Below are 23,829 nucleotides of genomic sequence, written 5' to 3'. Positions count from 1 at the left end.
GTACACGGTGGTGCATTTCGCGTAGGTGCCAATGTGTTTTTTTTGCGATTCCTCGGAAACAGTAGAGGAATTAAGTGCTATAGGGATGTGCGGTGTATAATAGTACACTGATGTACCTATCGGAATTCGATATATTTAGAATATGCGATCTTGCCGATAGGTGTATCCAAGGAGACTTCATAGATGAGGTCCAATTCCATCACGCAGAAGGTTGATTTGTATTGAAACTTCGAGTCGCATTTTAATCGGGTTTCTAAAATGACCACAGCGCAGTGATGGGTGCAATGCGATCCACTTTTATCCAACGTTTCGCAGTGTAATTTTTGTAATTGCGAGGAATAGCATTGAAGATTTATGAATTTGATAAATATCATCATCATGAATGTAAATTTTGGTTGGCTTTCCTAATTATGATAATCTGAAACAGTGGAGGAAGTGAGTGCTAGACGGATGTGCGGTGCATAATAATACACAGATGAACCTACCGGAATTCGATATATTTAGAATATGCGTTCTTGCCGATAGGTGTATCCAAGGAGACTGCATAGAGGAGGCCCATTTCCATCCCATAGAAGACTGATTTCTGTTGTCACCTCGGTCACATTTTAACCGTTTTTTTTTTAATGTCCGGGGCACTGTGATGAGTGCAATATGATCCAATTTTTTTCAAATATTTTGCTGCATTACGTTGGAATTTCGAGGAATAGCATTGAGATTTTATGAGTTTCATAGATAAAAATATCATGTGTCACTCAATACATAAAAATATCTCATAAACTGCAGGAGCGATTTTTTTCACCGCTTCGAAGGAGAAAACTGTATAGATGACATAAAACAGCTGAGTTACTAGTGTTGGTTTGCATTTCATAGATCATATCATCAAACATATGAATTTCGGTTAACTCCCCAAATTAAACCTTATTTCCCCGTGAAACTCATGATCATTTTGTCCGTCAGCGACGCTGGTGGCGACTTTTGGCAACACGGTGGGTGACCACCAAGGAGGTTGTAAATATCTGGAGAGGGCACTACTGGTTCAGAGCGTGGAGCGAAGTGTGGCCGGAATGGGGGTGCTTGGGTAGGACAAGCCACGCCCACTTTGACCAAAACATTGGCAATCCCATAAGGGTCAATGCTTACTATTTGGCAAAATTATTTGGTCATAACTCGTTAATACATCAAAATGAACTATGGAACGCACAATTTAAACCTTTTTTTCTTACTTCGTTGGTTGGCTTCATTAATTTATGACTCAAATATCTTTTCCCAGTGAAAAATTATTATCACTCATCACGGTTACGTTCTACAACCAGCTCGGCTGAAAATGAAATTTTATAAGAGTAAACTGGTTATATATCTGCACTTATTCAGGTATTGAATTTTATTATAGCCAACGGAAATTAGCAATTGCAGTAATAAAGTATATTTTCAAGGATATCCCCACGAGTAAAGTGGCTAACAGAAATAGAGTTTATACATTAATGAAAGTATCGCGAATGACGAGAAAAATCCTATGACAATCACCGGCGAAATAATAATGATTATAGATGCGTGAAAATCGCAATTTCATTTTTATTTTATTGCAATTTCAGTAACAGTTTTATCGCATTTTGTAACGTCTATTTTTTATCTTCATAATGAGGTAGATGACGATAAAATATAGTGAAACACGTTTATATGACAAAATACAGAATATTTTAAATAATTATGTTGTAGAACAATAATAAATAAAGGAATAAGACATATAGTGGCGGAGGTGTAGCTTGCCCGCGCCCACTTGCGCGGCCGTGTAGAGTCCCAGCCAACTAGCTGCTGGCCAGTCGCTCACACGCTTTAAGCGGTGAGTTTCGGCAGAGCATTTAAACTGCGCTCGGCACAAAATGAGCGAATTTTGCCATCGAAAAGGCAAATTTGTGTAAAAATATCATAAAAGTCGAATCATCGCATCTATGTCGCATTTATTTGCGCACATCGCATTTGCGATTTTCATGCATCTCTAATAATGATTATGGAAGCATTTTTCACTTCATTTAGTTCATTTTTAGAACAAATCTTAGCCACTTCAAATTATTATCAGTCGGAGACTGTGTCCAAAACTTGTTAAACTAAGATGGCGGAACTTCGACCACGCCAAAAACTCGGAAACACCTTGACCACACATTTAGAGGCTGACTCTAGGATCCTCTTTTGTAATATTCGTGGGTGTACCCCTAAAATATGTAGCTTTTACTCTACACACATCAGACGTTATCAGTTAAAAAAGAGCCAAATTCATCTACATGAAACCCCTGCAAGCTGCTTCAATAGGCGTTTGGTGGGAGGCACTAAGACTTCGGCTATGGGCGGTTTTGGGGGGGGGGCTTAATAAATAGACGAGATCTGTAATGCAAATATTGATTAATTTTATATTTTAATGTTAAAGTTATAAATATTCACTCATTAATAACTTTGATATTAAAATTAAGAGTATTTTTCTTAGAGTAATTGTCGCGTGTAGTTTTTAATCCCAAATATGAGAAGGTCGTTTGCCTGTCAGACCCTTGTACCCCCCTCCCTCAGAAAAATCCTGGATCCGCCCTTGATATAAGTGTTAATCTGCACGAGAATACATAACAATTAAGGCCACATTGCGGGGGATTAGTTAAATTCATTTCAACCTAGCATTTTTTAAAGTCCTTTTTTGTTAGGGGGAGAGCGAATTCTTAAACCTATCCTTAACGCAAAATATCTCTCCGGTATGTTTCAGTAAGAACCTGGACAGATAGTGCGGAAAAATAGTTGACGTTCGTAAGATATGGCTGACTTTGTCGGAAAATACACCGCTCTTTAACTTACGTATTATGTCTTGTCTATTTTTCAGTCTACGTTCTGACAGAGATTCCCACACGAGTTGTTCTGTTAGGTCAGTAACGCTAAGTAGGCAATCTCAACGACTTTTCACACACTTGCATACTCTGCTCTGTGGGTACGCATTCTGTTTAAAACTATGTTTTTAAGCCTATTTCATGAGGATCGCAAACAATGGCGGCGTATTCCAAATGGGGTCTGACGGGCGAGAGGTTGCTAATTTCTCTGACTTTGTCAACGCATTTTCCTTGTATTCTTTTACCAAATCACAATGAACCATTTACTCGACTTGTTATTTCCCGAATTTTTATTCCTCGATAGATCACTAGTGAGTTAAACTCCATGATATTTTACGGATTTCACAGACTCTGATTAACCCTTTTTGTGCGGCGGGCCGATGTATCGGCTCTTACGTAGTCCATTATTTAATTTGCTATGCCTCAATACGTTGTTATAACTTATTTCAGTAAACGTAAAATATTTTGTCAATAAACCAGTTTAACCTCATCAATTAAAAAAAAACGCCTATGGACATGTGATTAAATATGCTTGGTATTGTTTTTTCGTAGTTGCTAATTTTTGGGTGGTGTAACATTCAAATCATTGCGCGCTACCGCCGAAAGGCTGCACCGCCGGGAGAGAGACAGGCGGAGGAAATAACCGGAAACGGGACCCTAGGGATTTGGCGCTCTTATCCAGAGAGTAGCGTCCCGGAGCCCAAGCGAGTGAGACCTGCCAGCCAACACACGGAAGCTGTTATTTGAATCCGCGATCATCAGTTAGTTCGCCTATTTTCTGAGTGCGACAAACTTGTATTTGTGTCCTCAATAAATTAAAATACCCTCCACAGTTCTCGCAAGTACCCCACGAAGAAGGATAGCAGTAAGAGGATTAAACGGATGGGTGACACGGCGGATGGATTGTATTGGGGAACAGCCATTTTGTTGTCTTTGATCTGTGATTCGTTTTTTAAATAACTTTTCACCCCTGCATATGAAAGTTACCTCAATTTTTATCTATAACGTCAGCTTTTTAAGCTACGAAAAACCATCTTCTTGTCTCATACGTCAGACGAAATTTGCAAATAAAGGAATTTAAAGGGAAATTTTACCATATATACTATCCATTTAAGGATGGAGGACGACAGAAGACTGGAGGCATTCGAAATGTGGGTGTGGAGAAGAATGGAGTAGATGAAGTGGACGGAGAGGAGGAGGAACGACTAAGTGCTTGATATGGTGGGTGAGAAGAGGCAGATTCTAGAGGATACGGAGGAGAAGAGCTAGTACGTAGCTGGGAGGGGATACAGAAAACAGTGTCAGAGGGTAGAATGTTGGGTTAGAAAGGGAGAGGAAGGAAAATAATAGAATTTTTAGATAGAATTAAAGGGAGTTGGCTTTATTGTGAATCGAAGAGGGAAGTGCTTGATGGATAGGGAGGCTCCCAGAATACTTCTTAAGTACTCCATGGAAACCTACCTTAATCGGTAGAATACTTCTCATAATAAAACTTTCTATATAGAATGGTTTAATTTATACAAAGGTACAGATGCGCGTGAATTGCCAATAAAATATATCCGTGTGGGGAACTTGCGAAACACCAAATCTCCCTTGCAAATAAAAGTTCTGGCTACGTGCCCGAGCCTAAATATAGTATCTCCTGCATAACTAGACTGATATGCATCTGTCGATAGTGTCTTACGGCGTCAGTCACTCGGCGCCAGTCGGATAAGGTTAATGTCAATCAATTGGAGAGTAATGATACCTCCTGTGATCGGCACTCATTCTAACCGAGAGTGGTCACAAATACGCAAGGAAAAGTGAAAAAACTTGACGTGGTTGAAGAAAACCAACTACGGTTTTGAAATCAGCAAGTCTATTTTACCCTAAAGCAACTCAAAAATTTAAGTCAACAGAAAATAAGGAAAAAAATTGTTCTCCACTGTTGTTAAAAAGACCCGTATGTACTCGGTAACGTAAAGGCACGAATATTTCAAAAAATGATCCTCAAGTCGGCTTCGTAATATTTTGTGTACCGCGCAATTAAATGGGTTTTCTTACAGAAGTCGCCACTCACGTCAATGACGGATAAATTGATCCGAGATTCACGGAGAAATAAGGTATAATAAGAGGTGATAACCGAAATTTATGCACATGACGATGTTATTTATCATATTCATAACTCTTCAATGATATTCCTCGCAATTCATTTTACTGCAAAATGTTGGATAAAAGTGGATCGCGTTGCACCCATCACCGCGCTGTGGTCATTATTGAAAGCCGATTAAAATGCGACCGTGGTGACAGTACAAATCAACCTTGTGTGGGATAGAATCGGGCCTCCTCTCTGCAATACCCTCGTGTTAAGGTCTGGTTGGAGGAAGAGCATCAGAAATATAGAGGACGTAAAAAGGGACGTTCGCGGATGTTGGAGAATGTTAACAAATGAAAAGCGTCAAGCGCCTTCGCGTGAGTTATGACGGAAGGTGCTGGGGCAATGTTGAATGGGACTGAGTTGTGAAAAGTGGGAAAAAAAATTAATGTGACTGGGCACATTAGAATGAGGGTGATAATTTGTCTGAAAAAATTAAAAGCAAACATCCGAAGATCGGAGCGAATTAATATTTCTGGCTCGTTATGCGTGGGAGAATGGTAGAACATAACGCAACGCGAATCCGTTCTCGTAGTTTATCTTTTCGGATGACGGAAAAAATATCATGAGCTCCGGCGTTCCTTTCTGTGGGCGGTTTCCGTTTTCCGTTGGATCTCTTTTGTTCCTTTTTATAATACCTGGGCAGGAAGTTGTTCTGGATGCGTCTTTTTTTTTTTGACGGGCACCAACAGGAGAAAGAATTATTCGTTTTCAATGGAGAACAATATTTTTTCAATAAATGCTGAATCGAATCCCATGATGTTATGTGGGAAGGTAGATTAAATATCCAAAATCCTGAGGCCTTCTTAAGGTTGTCTATAACACTGGGGAACTGCCATTTAGTTGTCTTGGATATGTGACTAGTTTTTGACCAACTTTTGGCCTCTGAATAAAAAAATAACTTTGGTTTTTAGCTATCACTTTTTTGGTGCAGGGTACCCTATTTTTGTGAAACGAAAATGAAAAGGAGACTTGGTTGATTTTCCCAGATTTATTTCGCCCGTACGACATGTTTCGAACCATAGACGATAGAACCATATGGTTCGAAACATGTCGTACGGACGAAATAAATCTGTGAAAATCAACGAAGTCTCCTTACCACTTTCGTGTATTAATTTCCACATAGTTGAGCCCAGTACAATTGAACCCTATTTTTGTCTATAAGTGTCAGGCAAAATTTGCGTATTTAAAGGGAAATCTTACCTAGTATGCCATCCATACAGAATGCTTTAATCCATAGAAAAGTTATAGGTGTACAAAATATAATACCTACTGCTTTAATAAAGGGTACGGTCTGTCAATGCATGCTAATTAACGACAGAATATGGTGTATGCAACCCGAATGTCACCTGAGCTGTCACTATAGTAATTCCTGCGTAACTATACTACTACCCACCTGTCGCTGATCTTCTACGGCGTCAGTCGGAGAAGTTTAACTGCATCAAATGGGAGAGCAAAGATGCCTACTGTAATCCGCACTCAATAGAGTAAAGAGTGGTCACAATCATATAAGGAGTAAAGATAAAAGTTGACGCGGATGAAGAAAACTATCAACTTGCTTATTTTACCCTAAATCAGCTCGAAAATTGAAGTCAACAGAAAATATGTTAAAATAGTTCTCCAAAGTAATTGGCTGACGTGGAACCTTTAGTCTCGATTTAAAATTTTTCTTTTCGTAAGCCAGATCTCAATTGATCCTTTTACCACTACTTCTTCGCACCTAGCAACCAAGGGCGTGGCAGAGCAGTGTGTGTGAGCAGATGGCATTGTCATTGTTGATGACGTGCTCTGCGATCTCCCACTTATCAGTATGTGCCATCCTGAGGTGCCATTAAGACATAGTTCTTTATTAAATGGGCGTGGTGCTCAGGAAAAATGCTCTAACGTCATTATTAGATATTTTACCTAACGTTGAGCTCCTCATCATCAAACTACAAAGTAGTTTTAAATTATGTTTGTTAAGGCGAGAGATATGAAGTAAAACACTTTGCGCTTTCCACATAAAAATTTATTAAACTACAGTCGACATGTTTCGCATTCATGAGTCTTGATAATGCTGCATTGCAGCGAAACGTGTCGACTGTAGTTTAATAAATTTTTACGTGGAAAGTGCAAAATGTTTTACTTCATATCTCATTATGGATCTCCACAAAGTATCTGCCTCATCCATCCAATTCATTTGTTAAGACCACTTTAGTGGAGCGTTGAAGTGAATGTTATTGCTACTTTGGAATTATTTTCACTGCATTCATTCGATAGGAAAATATTTATATTATTTAAGTGATATACTGGACCTGAGTTTACAATTTAGGCAGTTTTTTCCACAAGTCCTTCCTTTAGAATGGGAAGTTTTACACATCTTCATCACTGGTCAACACAATCCTATGATCGGTTTGACGCAGCTCTCCACTCAATTCTCCTATCACCTAATCTTTTCACACCAGCGTATTTCTTCTTTTCCTCATCCTTCTTTACCTTCTGCATACATTTTTTTCAAACTCTTCCTCTTCCGTTCTTGCCATATACTTGTCCCTCGACGGTTTTCCACGTTGCGTACGGATGGCGAGAATTCTCGTCATTTTTTTCCCGAACGTTCCGGACGGATGACGAAGATTCTCGTCATTTAGGCGCGTCAACCTGAACAATTTTAAAGCGTACAATACGTATTCGTTCGTACGTTTTCAGTTGTTGTTCGTTATTCATAATGAAATGAAGCATCACAACGTTTGATTGAGTAAAGTTATATTCTAAACATTAGCTTACCCCGGTACGCAACGTGAATCATACCATCATTTATCAAGATGTGTCCCATCATGTCTTATTATTAGGGTTTTCGTGAGGCTTCCCTTCTTAAGACATCCTCATTACTAACTCGGTCGATCCATTTGATCCTCATCTTTCTTCCTTGGCAGCACATTCCTAAGGACACTACCATATGGGGCGCAGCCAGGAATTAAGGCTGGAGGGGGTTTAGGTGCAACTAATACCGGGGTGTTTGGGGTATGGAATAACCACCAGGATAAGCGGTAGGTGCGGTAGGGATTAATACATTGCGGAATTTTAAGATAAACAGTTCAAAATGGTGAGTTTTATGGCTTACTGAAGGATATTTTATTTATCCTTACACTATTCTATTAGTAATATCAATCCAATTAAGTAAAATGGATTAAAATTAAATATTTCTCTGAGCTCTGGGGGGAAGGGGGGTATTCAATATCCCCAAAACCCCTATCGCATCGCCACAGCCACCCTTTATTTCTCCGCTGTTGTCAGTGTCCATGCCTCGCCCCCCTTGAGAAGCATAATACAAACGTCAGTTATGACGAACGGTTTCCTTACTTCTATGTTTAATTTTCCCGCTGTAAGTAGATCTTCCTTTTAGTGGACTGCTCTCATCGCCTGGGATATTCTGCTGATAATTTATTTCTCGCTTCTCCTAAGACTAGCTATCTTGCTTCCCAAATAAAAGAATTCATTCACCCCTACCTGATTTTATTTCCCTATTTTCCTAGTCTACCTGACCTTCTTTTACCAAACGTTGTACAAATAATCATAAAACTACAATTTAGATTGAAAACCACGTTTATACACATAAGTGGAGCATTGAAGAGAATTTACTTGGCACCTGCGGATTATTTTCGTTGCATTGATTCAATTGGAAAAAATGTGTTCATTAAAATAATGATATTATAGGTCTAAGCATAAAATTTAGGAACTTTTTTCCTTAAGTCTCTCCATTGGAATGGGAATTTAACGCATTATCATATAAAATGGAGCTGAGAACAAATAGATTGCTTCTTGCGATTCGTTTTAACCATAACCTTTAGCAAGTAACTTAAGAATGGAAAAATCATTTTATGCTTAAAGGCGTGATGAGACCCAAATGTAAGTTTTGATAAATCGTTGCCTTACTTGTATGTTTAAAGTTCCCGCCGTTTGTAGATATTTCCTTTGTTGGATGGTCTCTTCGCCTGTAATATTCTATTGATAATTTCTTTCTTGATTTTCCCATCGCTAGTTATCCTGGTTCCCAAATAATAGAATTCATCCACCTTTTCCAGCCTTTTTTCCCTATTTTAACGTTAATCTTGACTTCTTCTCTTATTACCAAACATAAAATGAACCTGATAAAATATAAATGGCTTCTTGTGACTCGTTTTTATCATTATCTTTAGCATGTAATTTAAAAACCACAAAATTATTTGATGCTAAAAGGCGAAATGAGCTTGCTTTGCTCGGCATGTATGAGTTCGCAGAATTCCTCCTCAATTCTCAAATTCGCCCTCGGCATGAATGATGGGTATTGGCGGTGACGTGAATATAAATTACCTCCTCCGGGGGAATGGAGTCAACGTTCATTTTTGATTGCGAATGTTGGAGGCAAGCGGAATGAAGCGGAGAGAGAATGTAAGATTGATCACGGATGAAAAGACTTGGGAATTAAGAACGGCTTCTGAATCAATTTGCCTCTTTTGCGCCGCGGGCGAGAAGTTTGTTTTTTTTTATTATTATTATTTTATCATTCCCCTAAACTTTCAGGAGGCGTCGAAAGGCAAGCGGAATGACTTTTAAATATATTATTTTCGTTAGCAAGGGTCGGAAATTGTTCCCTCGAGTGTCGGCTCCAGAGAGAGAACTTTCTCTCTTGTCCTAACCTTTATTCGACGAGACCCTTATTATGCTTCGGAGACTCCTTTTTGGAGTTCGAACGTCGTCTCGTAAATCCCTCGGTGGTGCTAAATGTTTTGTTTCGTTTAATGGCAAACTTTTCGTCGGGCATGCACGAACTACCTAGGCAAACTTTTGCTATCGCACCGTCTCCTTTGATCTTCTCTTGCCTTCGTCGACTGAGTGTTATTTTTATAGGCATGCTAACGCGTAAGAAACAGAATTTCGACGCTGACAGCGAAATAAGTGAATTTTCCTTCATGTGATTCATGTATAAACTGTAATTAATGACGATGTAGAACTTTTGTAAATTATTACAGATTTTTATATGTCATTACTTCCATTATATCGAAACGATTTCGACATTGACTGAAAAAAATGAAATTTCCTTCATGGGATTCAGGAAAAAATTATAATTAAAGATGATACACAACCTTTGTAAATTTTTTATAGATTTTTATATTATTATTTTTACATAAATTGTTACAAGTCGACCATGAAGTCGGGCGGTAACATAAATTCAGGAAGTACATTAAGAAAAAAATATAAAATACAAAATTACCAGCTTGGTTGATAGGTTACATCACACACAAAAATATACATAAACCAAAATACAAAACAAATACTAAGTACCAAAAATTTTTAAAAAGCCCTAAAAATACCATTTTTTACACAATGTCCCCATATACATAGCATCAAATCAGCAAAAGACAATTCATTTCTACATTTGCATTGCCCTAAAGTCCATTTTTTCAGATTATGGTATCGCTTACATTACACACAAAGGATTTCGGCACTGACTGTGAAATAAGTGAAATTTCTTTTATGAGATTCATATGAAAATTTTTATGAATGAATAAAATGGTATCAGTGCTCACTTGGTGGACTTACATTTGTTATAACAGTAACTTTTACAATACACTACGGCTTAATAAAAAGAACGGATACGGAAGGTACGGATTTCGATGCTGGAACGTCATCGTCAGGGTGCTACCATAATTACAAATGGCTATAGGTGACCAAATGTAATTTTAAATATAGCAATTGATGTCTGATGATGATGCTGCAGCATTGAAATCCGGACCGTGCAAGTTTTTTCTTTGTTCGTAGTGGAATGTAAAAGTTACTTTTATAAGTAACGAAAGGAGATACACAAAATTATTAAATTTTCAAAGATATTTTATTTGAAGCGACGCGCTTCTTCTAATCGAATCTAAAAAATCTTTGCGCTCGAGATTGGCGACTTAGCGTCGAAACACGTCTTAACAAATAAGAAAAATTCTTTGGAAGTTTCTGATGGTTCGGTACATTCATTCGGCATGAATTTTCATAAAATGAAATCCTTATTCATTATTAAATCTCAATTTCATTATTTATACATTCTTTTTTATTAATTTTAATCATGATTTTATTAAATTGGCAAATTTACTATTACGATTCTGCTAAATTTCCGTTAATATTGTGGACGATAGATATGATTTAACATTTTTTAATTGGATTTGTTTCATTCCAATGTATATTCATGCGTAATATACCACATTCCAAAAAATATTAAAATTGGGGATTTATCCCTGTATTTGCGAGGATGGATAGCTAGATGATTGATATTAATATTTAATGGAAAGGGGAAATTGAATCTGTTTCCTTTTGGTCGTCTTTTTTATGTTTATTTTAAGGCTGGGATGAGCTCTAAATATTTTTAGCTTTCATCTTGATTTCTTGTTCATGAAATTTCATTCTTGCGCGTTACTGAAGGCTCTGCTATGGTCGATAAAGTGAACTACCTACATATGTTGCGATGTACGAAATCCTTATTTTCCCTTAAAATTGTAATATTAAATATATTATCTGAGGTTTTCAGCAATTAAGTACTCTTTATTGAACTAACTACCTGATGTTTTAACTACCAAATCTTACGGTAGCATCTTAATCAGCACTTTCTTCCTCTTTAGGATTCGAAAATTATAATAATTCGTTTGTTTTACTTAGTTTTTTCATAGCATAAATACTTCGTATAAGGGAGAGGACGAACGCATAAACAAGGAGTAGGAGACCGATAGGATGAGGTAGACTCTTAGAGAATGATCAAACGTTGCTACAGGAGATATTCTGCTATTCGACTGTGTATCATTTTGTGATGGATTATTAAGGAGCTGAAGGGTTCATTGTTTCATTTTTGGCAAGAGATCTTGGTTATTTATTCTTTGAAATGATATTGAACTAAAAATATAAATGATCTACATGGGTAGGTATTTGAAGGAGGTGACCGAAAGGTAAGGGTTTTTTACCCTATTGGAAAGTATTGCATAAATGTATCGTACTGTCTACTCAATTTTAATTTTACAAACTCTTCTTTCACGCGTTTCGACCGGTTTGCAGTCATCAACAGCAGTGGCGCAGCGAGGGGGGTTTATAGGGGATAAAACCCCCCTCAGAGCTCAGAGAAATTTTTTATTTTAGTCCATTTTACTTAGTTGGATTGGTATTACTAACAGAATAGTGTAAGGATTAATAAAAATATCCCTCAGAAAGCCGTGAAACTCACAATTTTGAATCATTAATCTTAAAATTCCGCAATTTATTTTTCTCGCACCTACCGCTTATCCTGGTGGGTATTCCATACCCCAGCATTAATTTCACCTAACCCCCCCCCCCCCCCAACTTTAATTCCTAGCTGTGCCCCTGATCAACAGGTACTGTGTATGTATTATGTACAGTACCAGATGATGTCCCCAACCCAGTCGAAACATGTATGATATAATTTGTGAAATTAAATTTAAGTACACAGTTCGATATATTTTTGTATAATTTAATATATATAATCTGATAATCGGGGCACAATCTGATATGCGTGGCATATCAGATTGTGCCCCGACGCGACGCGACCGACCGCCGTTTCTTGGCGTATTTCTTACCGCTTCTTAAAGGGAATGGTGAACTGGAACAATCTCTTGTATCAATGAACCAACAATTCGTCACGAAATTTCGGGGCATAATCCGATATACCACGAAGCATGCACCAGTATTACACTCTTTCATCATCATGAGCCGCGAATGATTCGATGAAGAAATTTAATATGCTGTACAACGGTATCTCTCCGGAGAAAGTTGGCTCCACAAGAAAGGTTAAGGAAGGAAGGGTGAAGAGAATCCTGGCGTCGGTATTGGCCTGCTCTTAAGCACCAAGGGTTCCATAGTTTAACGTCCCATCCGACGGACGCAGTGCTTTATTTGGAAAGGTCTCCAAAAAGCATTGGCATGGCAGTGTATGAAAAATCTACCGAAGCAGAAATTTGAAGGGCCAGGCCTACGAGTTGGGAAGTCAACCCTCTAGCAGTTTATTCTACCCGTTTACCCCTTCATTATCTACTACAACGATATCTACCAATGACGGGAAATATCTATGACTATATCTGTTTTCTCTCGCCCTTTGCAAAAAATATGTGACTTAAATTTTTTAGATTGAAAATGCTTCCTTGTGCTGGTTTTCATCAAGATATGTGATCCATTTGTTTTTCTTAAATATTATATTATTTCCACTTAATATGTTTTTCTCATTGTCCTTTTAGCAATTATGAATTCTCCTGTCAACATTGATGCATGGTCCGAAATACTTTAATTTTAAGAAACCCATTGAATTCCCCCATTAATAACGGTTGGTCCAGTTTGTGTACCGATATCGCCTTAAACACCGATTGGAAGGAGGGTAGACGATTTTCCTAGACTGTATTTTGACTTTCTGACGTCGATCAAACATCGATCCTCTTCAAATGATGGGTTTCTTTCTTCAACTTAAAGTATATCTTTCTACAAACAGCAGTCCTGGTGGACATTTTTTTATGATACCCTCGACACAGAAGTCATTGATTTCGAAATGGTTCAACAATATTTCCGTTTGTGAATAAAGTTTTGGAAATTTGAAATATATGTAGAGGGACAGAAGCAGGGAGTTATGCTTACACTTTGTGGAAGCCATTTTTTAGACGAAAGGACATAGCACATGCATAAAAATACCTCCTTCCGAACATTTCGAAGTATTGTCATTAGAGTAAGAAAAATTTTCCCATTCGGAATCTGGGGCCGGAATTCTGTTAGGACTTGACATGGTGGACTCATAAAATTTTCATGAGAATAACGTTCAACTTCCATCTAACTCTGCTTTTTTTAAAAAATGGCGTTAAAAACAATTCCTTCAAAGTCCAAACGATAAAAATTTATGCCAGTTCCGGGCCTCGAAAAAGTTCGAGGCTTACTGAATAAGGTCCCGGAAGTGTTCTGAAAGTTTTGAAATGGTTCGATCCCGCGTTTGTGGAGTAGATTTCACTCTATCCACGACAACGATTCAAACGAATGGGTTAGTGCTTGACTCTTATAATGCTCCCTAATGACTTCCTGGTTAGAGTCAGTATGTATGAGGAAAAACCACGTGCAATCTCTCCACTCCGGAAGGCTTTACCGCGGAGGTAAATTTTAAGTTTTCGGGTGGCGTAATTTTTGTTCATTTCCAGATGCACTTACGTGTTCTACGTTCTCATAGGGAATGGAAGTTATTCTTAAGGGAAAATAATTTTCTTGAAAGAAATAATAAAGTCATCATGCAAACCTTTGCTCTCTTCTTAACTGCCTGTGTTTGAATTCATCTTTATTTTTTCCCATCTCTTGTGAGAATTGGCGTCCCTCAGGAATTGCTTCAAATACGTTCAAACTATTTTTTTCCCCATCTTGCCTCCTTGACGGAAAGTTTACGTAACGAGATAAGAGAAAAAGGTACACACATCCTGCCCTCTATTTTCCCTGATGTATTAGCTGCTGTAGAATTCGCAGCGTTTGTTTGAATTATTTTTATCATTATTAATACTGGTATATAATAATTATCTCATATTTTTCGCTCTAAAACAGCGAAACCACTAACAAATCCAGATTAATTTTACTTCATTGTCTCAATTTTTATTTATTTTGCCATTAAGTGTCATCTGCCAGACTTAAAAACTATCTCTGGAAAATAATTCCGCGATGGTTGATGAGCAATTTCAGAACTAATACCCATCCATGAGATGGAAATTTTTTGCATTCCGTATCGATCCAAGTGTTAATTCATTGGATGGGGAGAGCTCCTCGGGGAATGACGAATTCATTCTCCTCCCATCTCGGGCACCTCAAACAGAAAGCAATCACTGAAATTAGAGAAAATTCTGCATGAGATGGAAAAATATTTTGCTTGTCACCTTAGAGATGGCAGCAATTCCAGAGAAACAATGAAAAACAAACGAGCCACATATGCCTCGTTACATTACCGCAAGCAATAGAAAATTACTTACCTTAAATAAAGTAGATGAAACTAAGCAGTCAAATTGGATGCATAAAAAGGGCAATTTATTAATTGATTTATTAGATTTAATTGGCTTTTTAGGGAGATAATGTACTTCTTGTCTTCTAATGAAAACATTCGCTTTTTTATTCTTAAAATTTTCTAGTGTTAAATGGGAAATTGATGGAAGGTCAAAAGCTGATATGTTTGCCACATCTAATCCGGAAATATTATTTGCCGAAGTTTTTCATTCAATGGCGAAGGTGAAGCGAAAATAGATTGAATTTTCTCTATAGATGACGATGCATGATGATTATGAATGGGTAAATTTCATCTAATAGAAAACGCTTCCTTCTGTTGATTTTCATCAAGTTGTAGGATCCTTTTGTCCATAACGAATGATTATTTGTTTTCAAGTTAACATTATTTTCTCATCATTATCCTTCTCGTTTATGAATAATCAACTGATGAAAAGGTATTTTATCTACTCGCAGCTGCAAAAAATGACGTAATAATAACAAAAATAGTAAGAGGCAAATAGAAAGGTAAAATTGTATAAATAAAAAACATCTACTTTATAATAACATCTGCAGGCATTTGATATGAAAATTTTTGCGATTAATTTTCTCAATATATAATTTTTAAGCGTCTGCTAACACAATAATCCTACTTAATTAATACATAAAAATTCGCCCAAAATTATTGTATCATTGATTTGGTGATTAGGGAGTACATGGTTTACCAAAGCAGTTTTGAACGCGCTTGCGCCTTTCAGCTAACATTTTCACACATAAGCATTTCTTCTCATCCACGTATTTCTTTACCCGTCCCGTGTATTTTATTAGAGTTTTTCCAAAACTATTCTTACCATCTACATGTCCCTCGACCAATACCATCATCAACGTTACTCAACAATCCTAAGATTGGTTTGACGCAGCTTTCCATTCCTCTTTCCTATCCGGTAGCCTTTTTATATCGACATCTTTCTTCTCTTTTACATCCTTTATAACCTACCCAATGTAACTCATTCGGGGCCGTCCCTCGCCCTTTTTCCCTTCCACCAGTCCTTTTACGATTTTTTCATCAGGCCATCATGCCTCAAAATATGGCCAACTAAGCTGTCTCGTCTTCTTCTTAAGGTTTTTAGGAGGCTTCTCTTTTCTCCCACCCTTCTCAGCACTTCCTCGTTACTCACACGGCTAATCCACTATATTTTTTAAGCAATATTTCAAGTTATGACCGATTAAGCTGCTCCGTCTCCTTCTTGAATTTTCATAACACAACTGTGATTAGGTGCGAGGTCGTTTCCCCGTTGCGATTGCCGCGAACGTGTTCCCCAAGCGGACCAACTCCTGAAAGCCTCGCGGAGGGTGTCGCGACGCGGCGATTGTTTTGCGAGGGAGATGAATGGGTCCAGAGCACGAGCGAGACGGTTCCGCGCGAAAGGATTATATTTTTATTCGGCTGGAAATGGAAGAGTGCCTGGAACACACATGCGAGGAGGCCTTCCCTTCCCTCTCTCTTTGTCATTTCCGATTAGTCCTTTCTTTGTTCATTTATTTCTCTTCTTTCTCTCGTTGCATTATTTTTCTGCCAGACAGCAATCTCTTTCCCTCCCAAGTCGGATTGCTTTTTCTCTTTCTATTTCCACCCACCCACCCCCGATGAGGCTGGGACATGTTGTTGTGGAGCTTGATGCTTCCGAACATTTTTCTGCGCTCTCTCTTACTCTTCCCTACTTCCCCTCCCTTACCTTGTTATGTCTCCATGGAAACAGCCAGGGATGGGTGAAGTAGCAAGATATAGTTACTGGGTACAGTTACAGCTCTTTTAATTTGTGAATGATAAAAATATTTCTCTTGCAAGTTAGGTTCACTATTTGTATTCTTTATAGATGTTACTATGTTAATAAACCCGGATTGTGTCCATTAAGTATGTGAAGCGACCCTTACCGAGTGTAAGATTTCTACAATAGTAGACAATTGTAGGCGCGAACAAATCAAGGGTAGAGGCTTTCGAAATGTTGTGCTACAGAAGAATGATGAGGATCAAATGGATCGACCGAGTAAGTAATATGAAAGTCCTAAGAAGAGTAGGAGAGAAGAGAATTCTCATGAAAACCTTGACAATAAGACGGAACAACCATATTGGTCATATCTTGAGACATGATGGCCTGGTAAAAATAATCATAGATAAATAACAGGAAACATAAACAATAACAGGAAGATCTTGAACAAAATTAATGAAATAGGCACAGAAGGATGTGAAAGAGAAACAATGCGTAGGTGTGAAAAGACTAGGTTATCGGAGAACTGAGTAGAGAGCTGCGTCTAAGCAATCTTAGGATTCTGAAGCAATCTTGACCAGTGATGGTGATGATGATAATAAATGGAAAGGCATGGTAAAGTGAAGCCTGAAGTTAATAGTAAAGTAGTTAAATAATGATCAGTTACGAGTGCAATTAAAATTTTTCGCAAAGAACTAGGGGATGGATGGAGAAATGCAATGCAGGGAGAAATATAAGAAAATGGAAAGGAAGCCCAAGATATAAGTACTTGTGGTAGATGAGGATGGAAAAAATGATTATTTTCATAAATTTAGCAAATTAATGAAAGCGATTACCTATAATTACATGTTTAAACAATGGCCGTTATGTTAATATCCGGCTCTGACGCATTGACATATAATCTGAAATTATTTTTGGTATCCACCCTAACTCGTGAGCACGAAGTTTCCGACGTACGCATGCTGAAAGAGTTAAAGATTGAAATAAATTAAATAGCAATTCCAGAAGGTAATAGGTCTATTAAGTGAGAAAGTGCCTTGATTGAAAATGTCACGATTGCTAGTAAATAGCACATTTATTGAGTGTTTTTGATTCCGTAACTTAGTTACCAACTCCATAACTCAACCTAGGCAGTGATTCTTTCCTTCCGCGTTTATCAATTTTTCTTGCCAATCTTCATTTTCTGAAACCCGGAAAAATCACTGCCTACCGTCTAAAGCTCAAAGCGGAAGCCAAAATGAAAAAAAATCCATAACTCACCATTTCTGGAGACGGCCAATATTTTCACAGTATTTCCTTCTTTCGCTTCGTTAGGGAACTCAGCATGGTGAAGAGCCTGCAGCAACTTCCTTCGCATCGTATTTTGGGCTGCATTTTGCTGTCTGAGTCGATATCGGTCGTCGTTGCATTGGGCTCTGAACACCATCGGGAATTCCATTCCATCCATTTCCGAACCCGACGGATTCCACTCTTCGGATATTCTTCGAATGAGCATTCATGCATATTTTGCCTTTCATCCCCTCGATACTTATTAAGCATTTGGAAAGTCGATACGCTCGTCTCAATTCACCTGCTTCTCTGCTAAATTAGTAAAATTTTTACAGGAAGGTAATCATCCCATGGGTACCCATATTTTAGCTTTCAGTGCACTTTTTATAATTATAAACTTAGTGCAAGGTGTGTTCAGAAATTAAGGGAAACTAAATTTATCAAATGTTCGTGAGGGAAGTTCGATTGTCAATTTTTTTATTATGTAGGCACACATGACCCTTAATTATGGTAAAATTTTCAGCAATATGTATTCATTTTAAACTTTTTCTGCGGCAGCCGTTAATGTTAGAAGCATTTTTATGGGCTCCGTGATTTTCGATTCACACTTCGATACTTAATAAGCATTTGGAAAGTCGATGCGCTCCTCTGAGTTCGCCTGCTTCTCTGTCACTCGCTGATAAATTAGTAAAATTTTAGCAGGAAGGCAATCATCCCATGGGTGCCCATATGTTAACTTTCAGTATACTAGTTATAAATATAAACTAAGTGCAAGGTGTGTACAGAAATTAACGGAAACTGAATTTATAAAATTTTCGCGAGTTTGGCGAGTTCGATAGTCAATTTTTTATTATGTTGGTATAGATTACCCTTACGTACGATGAAATTTTCAGCCATATGTATTCATTTAAAACTTTTTGTGTGGCAGCTGTTAATGTTAGAAGTATTTTTATGAGCAACGTCATTTTCGATTCACACTTCATTGCTTCTTCGCGAATTTTTGGCCAAATACAATATTGTCACGATACCCCAGCCTACAATGAGATCCTTGAAGGCCCATAGTATTACAAGCATAGATGACATCATAATAAATCCCGTACAGAGCTAGAAGCTATCCCAAACATCTAGTTTCATAAGTGTTTTGAAGATTGGGAGAAGCGCTGGCACAAGCAAATAATATCTGATGGGGACTAAAGTGAATCTTTTGAATTACTCGGGAATCGAACCGGAATCTCCCGATTAGCCGGTCTTTTACCAGTTACACTATTTATGTTACCAGTTACCAGTTACCAGTCACATCACCAGTCTAAAGCCTGAATCACACGATCATTTTTTTTTTCGTCCCGAAAGTGATCACTATCGCGATCACTGCGCAAAATGATCGTCGGCGGCAATTGTTTTTCGCGATCGCGATGAGGATTCCCATCGCTAATTTTCATCATTCTTCCGGTCGCTTTCTCCGTCGCTAAAACCGTCACTAAAATCCCATATCAGCCAATCGGAACGCATGAGCGTATGGTGTGATTGCAGCGCAGCGTTTGACAATTGTGGGAATGACATAAATAAACAAACACGCTATATATTTTCGTGATGTGGGTCCTATGACAACGAGCTGTGATATTGGAAATGATGCGAAAAGCGACGGCGGGAGTGACCGTGTGATTCAGAAAAATGATCACTAGAGCGATTGCTTTTCGCGACGGGAAAAGTGATCTCGATAGTGATCACTTTCGCGACGAAAAAAAATGATCGTGTGATTCAGGCTTAAGATTCGTATTTAAATAACAAGGCTCAATGTTGTAATTAGTAGCAAAGTTGACCGGAAATTGGGAGATGAGGGTTCGAATACTGGCTTAGTTAAATTATTTTTTTCGTGACGAATCTCACCCAAGGTTTTTATAATTTTATCTTACTTTCACAAATCATAGTTCTTGAAGTGAATTTTTCATTGTAATTTGCCAATAGCACCGCGGATCAAATCGGTGTGGACGCCAGCGCGAGCAATAAATATAACCCCGCTGTCAACGTCAAATTTTTCCTGTCACCGTATATGCCTAAGTTAAACATTACTGACCGGATGACTTGTGGACCGGTGTGAACGAATTTCAAGTCATTCTCTAAGGAAGGCCTGCTGAGCTTAATATTTTAGACTTACGTGACAGGCGTATTAAGTTATGAATTTAGGGATAAAAATAACTGCGGAAGTGTACGAGGTTTTTCATGTTTTTCAGAAGGCGATCCACCATGCAATATCGTCGAATATTGATTTTAGCTTTATACTTCAGGTATTTTGGTGGAGGAAAAGTTTTCTGTCCATATTGGCATGGAGAAAATTTGCCACGTAATAGCTACAGTTCGTTACATTATCGAAATTTTTTTTTTAACTTCATCGCTTAAGAAAAATTGCCATTGTCGACATAACGTTTTTATTCTGGAAAATGCGTTGATTCCGTTTAAGCTGCAAGCGTGTGCAATCTCATTTCCAATATTTTGGGACATTTTCCATTCGAAATTTGTTCCACTTATTATATTTCCCCAGTTTTCTAATGTGGAACTTCATTGAAGCACATGACTACTTCCAGAAGCTTTTTATTGCCTCTGAGATTTGTAGAAGAATTCAATACAATTTTGGTGAAGTATGGCTTCCGCTTTATTAATCTGCTTCAATGGATTCGCACTGCTACTAAATTTTGGAATGGATTAAATCTCTATTCATTAATGTTGGGATGTGTAATGAGGAACTCCCTAGTAATGTCAAAAGTCAAGGTGATGAGAAATTCTTAAGAAGAGTAGGAGAGAAGGGAAGCCTCATGGAAACCTTCATAAAAAGATGTAACAGTCTCATAGGCCACAACTTGAGACATGATGGCCTGATGAAGACAATCGTCGAAGGACAAGTGGAAGGCAAGAACAGAAAATGGAGACCTGGAATGAATTATATGGAACGAGTAAAGAAGCATGTGAATGTGAAGAATGACGTAGGTGTGAAAAGATTAGCTGATATGAGAATAAATTGGAGAGTTGCGTCATACCAATGTTAGAGTTGTTTACCAGTGATTATGATGAATGTTGAATACATTTGGGTGAATTTATTCTTGTATTCCCGTTCTTGTTTGAAAAATAATCCATAAGTAATAAAGTTGATGGTTTGAGGCGTTACTTTGTGTAATTTATTCATATTGAATGAAAATTAAACTTTGTTTTTCCACATAAATATTTATTCGATCACGACCGGTGCTTCGACGCACTGCGTCATCCTCAGGCGAGGAGTACATTGATAGATCGTCTTAAATACCTGAACGTCTAAACCAGAAGGAAACCTTTGTTCTTCCCCCGCATTCCTTCAGGTTTATACGTTCAGATGTGTACGGTTAATTGAAGTTTGCAGGGATAGAAAAAAAGACTTGTTCAATGGAATGGCCAATGGGGCTGCATAGAGGAGGCCCAATTCCATCCCATAGAAGGCTGATTTCTATTGCCACTTCGATCGCATTTTAGTCGTTTTTCAAAAATGTCCGCGCCGCGGACAGTGTTGAAAAACGACTAACGAAAATAATGGGGAAAATGTCCGACATTTTTTTACAAAGCTGCAAACCGCTAAATCTAATTTCTAAATAAATAAATGAAAAAAAGTGATGCCAAAATTCATTCTTTAAAATGATAAAAAACACCTAATCCTCGCAAAAAAGGTTGGTTTAAAAAAATACTAAAGTATTGAAAATGGTCAGCACTAGGGTACTGAAATACAGTACTAAGGTTAGTACGGTAAGTGTTAAAAAATGCGAGATTAATGTTATAGAAAGTTAATGGCAACGAAGAGAGCTTGCTCCTTTCAGTGCGACCTCCCACAGAAGTTCTTCCACCGACTTTTTCACCAACCACTCATTCTTTGCCTCAGCATCCACCCTTACGGTATTTCTGTCCCAAGCTCTCGCCCTATAACACCCCTTCAGGATTTCCCCCACCCTTCCCCCAAGCCGATTTCCGTCAGCCCCTTTGAAAACCCTTGAGAGGGGAGGTAAGGGTACGCAGGATAAGGACCGAATAAGGGGAAGGACGGTGTACGACGTCACCACCTCAACAATACTTCGACTCCGAATGGAGAAATCTTCGATCCGACCACCCCTGGCAACGCGGAACGTCATTATCGGAGTTCAATAATTTTTCGTTCCCCGCACAGTTCGATAGGACTGCGTTCCCTGATTTTTTCTCCTCATTTTTTTTATCTTCTTCGGAGAACCCGGCCAAGATTGATATGGCACATCGCTTCCATAGCGACGCGTGCAAGCGAAGTCCTCCATTGGTCGCGACGGATCCAAGGTGATAAAAATCGGGCTATTCGATAAGAATCTTCCTTACGAAGACGATAACCGCACTCAAGGATAGAGATAACATTCTCGTTCTGCGGATTTGCTGAGCTGAGCTCAATTCCAACGTCACGTTTTGTTACTTAGTAGAAGTTAGGTGAGTGGTAACTGGGTACTTAAACCACGAGTCACTGAAGGAAACTTTTAGTGTTCCTCCCGTGTTTTTGAATTCGTTAACCTCGAGGTCTGTTTCCATAATTTATCCAATTAATTATTATGTAGTGATGCCGCGTATCAGCTTTCAATGGGATGGTGGAATGGAATGAGCAGAAACTCATTGATGATGGATCTGGTGGTAAAGAATCATAATATTAATTTCGTTGTATTAATCAACCAAATTTAGTACTACACACTTATTTTTTACAATGAAATGAATGAAATCGCACATACGCCCATGCTCTGGATGGTAGAAAACCCATCCAAGCGGGATTAGAACTCGCGACCGTTGACCCAACCGGATTAGCAGGTTAGGAATTTAACTCGCCGCCATTTAAGCCGACAAAAAGTGTAGGTCCCACCGAGATTTGAACTCGGATCGCTGGATTCAGAGTCCAGAGTGCTAACCATTACACCATGGGACCTCCGTGAAGAAGGAGAGTTTGTGGAGCAGGTAGTTGGTGAAAGGACTTCCACGGTGGGTACTCCTCCATGGAGCAAGTTCTCCTTTTCGCTGCTTTCTCTTTTTACCGTCTTTTTTTATCGTGCTACTCAAGTGGGGTGAGGCAGAACAGTGGTCCCTAGTTATCCGCGAGTTTTGCCCTACACGGTTTCGATTATCGATGAACAACCTTTCGCACCTTCTCTCCCCTAAGGGATATTTGGCCACAAAGTCTCCTTGCTCTTTTGACCCGAGGTTTCCTTATGTAGTTTCTCCAAATTCTGTCATATCCACCGTGTTAAACTATCGTGCCGGTAAAATGTCAGTAGACTAGTGTGAGTGAGGAATGAAGTAGTTCGAATCCTCCCAGTTTTGGGGACATATTTCTATCAGCGTAAGGAGCTCGGTGACAATTCTGGATAACCTGGAAGCACAGGAAAATTCATGGGCGGACCCAGGGGGCAGCTGCCCCCCCTGGAAGCAAAAATCGCAAATGTCTATTAAGAAAATACTAATTTTTCAAGCAAATAATTTGAAAAATTAATAAATATCTGTTACAGTCTCCTTAAAATGTTGATTTCATTCACCTTTTCCATGCTTAAATTCTACCTACAACTTGAACAAGCATGGCTTGCCCCCCCTAGTTTATATCCTGGGTAAGCTCTTGGGAAAATTCTTTTAAAATTCTGTTTGGGTCTTTCAATTTGTAAAAAGTTAGCAAATATGAAAAAAAGGTCTGGTATCCCCTATTATCATACTTGTTGTGGAAAGAATTTATACAGCAAGTATGATAATGCTTACAGCAATGTCGTTTGAATCGTTAACATTCTGCGTA

At 38.3% G+C, this 23,829-nt stretch overlaps 1 non-coding gene across 1 annotated transcript; it reads right to left on the bottom strand.

Annotated features, from left to right (window-relative positions):
• Positions 1–22,905: 22,905 nt before the first annotated feature.
• Positions 22,906–22,977, bottom strand: Trnaq-cug. Its single transcript has one exon. It is a non-coding gene; the product is annotated as a tRNA-Gln (tRNA).
• Between the last annotated feature and the right edge of the window lie 852 nt (positions 22,978–23,829).

This window comes from Ischnura elegans, chromosome 8 (genome assembly GCF_921293095.1).
Source record: "Ischnura elegans chromosome 8, ioIscEleg1.1, whole genome shotgun sequence".
Lineage (NCBI taxonomy): Eukaryota > Metazoa > Arthropoda > Insecta > Odonata > Coenagrionidae > Ischnura > Ischnura elegans.
Note: the sequence above shows the minus strand (reverse complement) of the source record. Positions and strands in the feature narration are given on the sequence as shown.